The following is a 5000-nucleotide window of genomic DNA, read 5'->3' as shown; positions in this document are numbered from 1 at the left end:
TGGTCGAGCCTGCCTCAGTGACTTAGATACCGAGGCTCGTGGGTGTCGGCCGAATGTTCCACTCACTTTCGCCCTCTCCCGCTCCTTTTCGTCCAAGAACGCGGGGATTCTGGGGCGTTTCTGCTTGCGTTTTGCTTCCTTTCGGCTGCATGTCCCTTTGGTTTGCTGAAGGACGCAGGCACAGAAGGCGACAACCGAAGGGAGGTGTAACTTGTTGGTCTCTTCGGGGATAGAGAGAGAGCTAACGGTACCAAAACAAAAACTGATACACATACAGCGAGGGCGGGACGATGTGTGAGTGTGCTAGCGTGTGCGTGTGTGTGTACGTGTGAGTGTGTGTGTTGGTGTTCGTGGAGCAGGGTGTGGCGGACGGCACTGAGATCAACAGAACACCAGTTAGTCGGGTCGGAGGCTCGGGTAGTGAAGGTTCGCCACGTGCTCTGTGATCGCTCTCGTTCCCGCACCCGCAGTCTCGACGTCGCCGCCGCCAGCAGCGCCTCTTGTACATACTCCGTGTGCATACCTGTGTCCATGTGCATTACGTTCTGTACTTCGGAGGAGAACTTTACTTCTCCATGCTCACCTCACTTCGACTTGGAACGCTTAGTTGTATAGCGGATGTAGAGCATCTCAAGAACTCTGTTGAATTGGTGAGGAAATCCAAAGTGTGATTATCGGAATTCAGTTCAAGCTTTCGAGCAGTTCCGAGGGACAGACTTGACTTCAGATTTACATGTAAACAAATTCTAAATTGACGAATGTTGGACCATCGCTGAAACCAATGAAAGGCAAATACTTCACACCTCCTTTGTGCCCGAAGGGAGTTTCACTTAGACGCTGAAACGAAAATAAGAGGTGACAAGAATGCAGACCGCCCTTGCAGGAGCATGGGCCAACTGAACCCCGAAGCAGTACTTGTAGAAAATGTAGCTGTTGTGGTGGAAGTCTTCTCCTCGTCGCCTGTGCCACTGCCATCGCCTAGCCCGTGCCAGTACACACGAGTTGAAATTTGCATATGGTCATCGACGGAAAAGAAACATTGACGAATTTCTGATGTACCTGTGACGAAGAAAAAAGAAACTAATAGCCCCCTGCGATTATTAGTATCAGTGATGCAAATGAAACTATTTATTCTGCGTCCGCTCTAGTTCAAGTTACCAAACCCACGTGTGACGGTGTTGTGAAGGACCAGCATGTTCGAAAGATCTGCAGTCTTTGAGTGAAGTTATATCTCGGTGGCATTGTGAGCAGTGCCCGAGTGCCTGTGCTGGAGACGCCACCAGTTTCAGGTGTCTGTCGTTGTGCCCACCAATGAATCCCAGACACCTTCCATTAGGAGTGCCACCAACTCTTCTTGAGGTAATTGTATAGTTGCGTTTGTTTTGGCTTTTGCTGTGTGTGTGTGTGTGTGTGTGTGTGTGTGTGTGTGTGTGTGTGTGTGTGTGTGTGTGTGTGTGTGTGTGTGTGTGTGTGTGTGTGTGTGTGTGTGTGTGGGATGTAGAGCATACTTGATTGCTACTTAATTACGAGTTGTACTTATTAGATGCGAGGATTTATCGTAATATTGATTTCGCCACGCTTATTCCGAGGGAAAAAGGATTATATGTTGAAATCTCATTGATTATAGCTCTAATGCAGTGCATCTATCGTGTCCTCAATGATTCATAATGAAAGTGTCTCATCATCAGCAGGACACTGGCCTTGGTATCTCCCCATGACCTGCTTAAATCTGCTCAGTTTCTGCTGATTGTGAATGCATTAGACGCTTCTGAACCAACAAGTTTAATCAATTACATTCAGTTATCGCTTCGGTAGTTTTACCACACTTGAAATTGGAGAGCAATGATTTATTTAGCGGAAAGTGTCATTGCAATGTGCATTTACTGAAGTGGAGCCATGAGCATAACCCCCCTCCCTTGCATGGCATTGAGTGAAAATATCTAGAGGCTCCTTAAGTTTTCTCGCCGCCGCTTGCGTAACCCACCCCGACCACGTGCCTCTGGCCCACATCGCATGTCTCGGGAACACACATTAAAAGGAAGGATTCGCCTTGTTCTCACACCACCGCTATGAAACCCAACATTTCATCCTTACCTTGTGACCCTGCGGATACTGGGTCTGTGGCCTGTCCCCCCCTCCCCCTCCCCTCCCCCCCCCTGTGCCAGATTTGTGTCATGATCACCCCCGCAGCCGTTACTGCATCACCCGTCATCCGCCACTGCACTATCCGTCACCCTCCGCTGCTTAATCCCGTCACTCACCATTACTCGTCACGTCATTCAGCTTTCCTCAATGTCAATGACAGTTATCGGCGACTCAGTGACAGGGCCTTATCACCACAGCTTCCTCGTGTGTGACCAGCATATCTCGGTGACCTGATAGCGCCCTCTATCTGTAGCTCTAACACGATTGCCTGGCATTAGTGATTACGTCTGTCAAGCGGTCTGACCAACTTGATGATTCTTAGAGAAATTTGCGAATCAGCTGTACGTGTGTGACTTAAACGGATGCACCTTTGCTACTGCTTGCTCTCTCTCTCTCTCTCTCTCTCTCTCTCTCTCTCTCTCTCTCTCTCTCTCTCTCTCTCTCTCTCTCTCTCTCTCTCTCTCTCTCTCTCTCTCTCTGTGGTACTTTCACTTATCATCACTCTTATTATATATCTCTCACTTTCACTATCATTTACTCTCTCTCTCTCTCTCTCTCTCTCTCTCTCTCTCTCTCTCTCTCTCTCTCTCTCTCTCTCTCTCTCTCTCTCTCTCTCTCTCTCTCTCCTCTTTCCTTTTCTTTCCTATCAATGTTAGAGTCCTACCGTTTTTATCCTAGCATCTTGCATTCTCTTACTCCATCCTCACTCAGCTACATGTTAGTGATCCGGGCGATGCTTTCTAGATAGCCGGACTGATGTCTGGTAGACGGGCACTGAATGGTCACTCGCGAGCCAGCAGTTGTGGGAGATTTCAATGCGTCGCCAATACTAATCTGAACCCATGTCACAATCAGCTGGTTTCGACGGCGCAATGTTTTTGGGACAGAGAGTGAGAGAAAGAGGGATAGAGGAAGAGAGAAAGAGGGAGGGAAAGAGAGAGAGAGAGTGGGAGGGAAAGAGAGAGAGATTAGGAGGGAAAGAGAGAGAGAGAGGTAGGGAAAGAGGGAGTGAGGTAGGGAGATGGAGATAGAGTGTGTTTGTGAGTACGTGTGTGCGTGTGAGTGAGAGAGAGGAAGAAAAAGAGAGGGAGGAATACATGTGAGAGAGAGAGAGAGAGAGAGAATTTGTGTCAGGAATAAGAGAGAGAGAGAGAGAATTTGTGTCAGGAATAAGAGAGAGAGAGAGAGAGAGAGAGAGAAAGAGAGAGAGAGAGAGAGAGAAAGAGAGAGAGAGAGAGAGAGAGAGAGAGAGAGAGAGAGAGAGAGAGAGAGAGAGAGAGAGAGAGAGACGCTAGCCATGGTTATCAGCGCCAGACCCCAACCTGTCCGACCTGCAGTCCAATCCCTTTATCACTCCGTGTTCTCAAGCGTTATTGCAAAGGTTATATAACAACAGCAAATATGCATTCAGTGTCTACCGTAAAAAAAAATATATATATATACGAATACCATCACATTCAACCGAATGATTCCACGCCGTTTCTTTCTTTTCCGAAGTCCACCCAGACAAAAAATTCAATCCTAAAGTGCTATTATTTCGGAGCTTGTCCTGTCATTCAGCAGCGCGGGACATGGGAACAGCAGCATGCCAGCGCTCACTTCCCGTCCAGCCACACCGAAGAGATTTCAAAGAGAAAAGGAATGTAAATAAATCGATTGAATGGCTTCTGTAGCGCCACCGTCCTCTCCGGCCCGGATCTTGGCTCTCTCAGAAAATGGGCGCCATTTTGCAACCAACTCGGGGGGTGGGGGGTACGGGGGGGCACGAGAAAGGGGGAGGGAATGAGAGGGGTAGTAGAGGGAGGGAGGAAGGGAGGGGGGGTACGGGGGAGCCTGAGGAGCGCTCGGTGGGGTGAACCAGAAAGGGGGTTGGTAGCTAGCTTGTGTGCCAAAGGGGGGGGGGGGGGAAGAGGAGGGGTGAATGATACACGGCAATTCGTATAAGAATTTTTTTTGTTTTGTTTATTTGTTTTTTGGGAATGATTTTTCTTCACTTTCTTTTCCTTTTCCTTTTCTCCTTGTTTTTTATTTTTATTTTTTTTTTGCTTTGCTTTTTTGTTTTTTGTTTTTTGCTTTTTTGGAAATGTCAGATGAAATGTCGGGGGAGTAAAAGGAACTAGAAAAGGAGACGGTATTCGGATACCAAAGGGGGGGGGGGCGGGGGCGGGGGGCGAAGGAGCCGGATATGAAGAGGACAGAAAGACGTGGAAAGGGGGGGGGGGGTGACGCGGGCAGGCGGGGGGAGGTGGGAGGGGAGGGGAGGTTGGTGGGGGAGGGGGGAGAGGAGGGAAGGTTGGTGGGGGAGGTGGGAGGGGAGGGGAGGTTGGTGGGGGAGAGGGGAGGGACAGGGGAGGTTGGTGGGGGAGGGGGGAAAGCGGGGGGAGGGGGTAAATGAGGTTATACTGCAGTGAAGACGCAAGGGTGTGCACATCCTTAAGCATGTGAAGAGAAATGGTGAAGACTAGGAGGGTGGGTTGGAGGAGGAGGTTAGGCTGGAGGAGAAGGAGGGAGGGCTGGAGGAGGAGGGTGGGTTGGAGGAGGAGGTGGTTGGATTGCAGGAGGAGGTTAGGCTGGAGGAAATGGTGGGTTGGCGGAGGAGGAGGAGGGGGGGTTGGAGGAGAAGGAGGTTGGTGGGTTGGAGGAGGAGGAGGTTGGTGGGTTGGAAGAGAAGGAGGGTGGGTTGGAGGAGGAAGTTAGGCTGGAGGAGGAGGAGGGTGGGCTGGAGGAGGAGCTGGGTGGGCTGGGAGAGAAGGAAGTGGGTGGGCTGGGGGAGTAGGAGAGTGGGTTGGAGGAGGAGGGTGGGCTGGAAGAAGAGCTGAGTGGGCCGGAGGGGGAGGAAGGTGGGTTGGAGGAAA

At 50.4% G+C, this 5000-nt stretch overlaps 1 protein-coding gene across 1 annotated transcript in view; it reads left to right on the top strand.

The window, feature by feature from the left end:
• Nucleotides 1-350: 350 nt before the first annotated feature.
• The window catches only part of LOC125035985 (histone-lysine N-methyltransferase PRDM16-like), an 11618-nt gene continuing 6968 nt past the window's right edge, over nt 351-5000 (top strand). The window contains exon 1 of the mRNA XM_047628313.1: nt 351-1359. The gene's annotated coding sequence lies outside the window, so the exon portion shown is untranslated. The remainder of the gene's footprint in view (nt 1360-5000) is intronic.

Source organism: Penaeus chinensis, chromosome 20 (genome assembly GCF_019202785.1).
Source record: "Penaeus chinensis breed Huanghai No. 1 chromosome 20, ASM1920278v2, whole genome shotgun sequence".
In the NCBI taxonomy this organism is placed as follows: Eukaryota; Metazoa; Arthropoda; class Malacostraca; order Decapoda; family Penaeidae; genus Penaeus; species Penaeus chinensis.
This window is presented reverse-complemented; position numbering and strand designations above follow the sequence as displayed.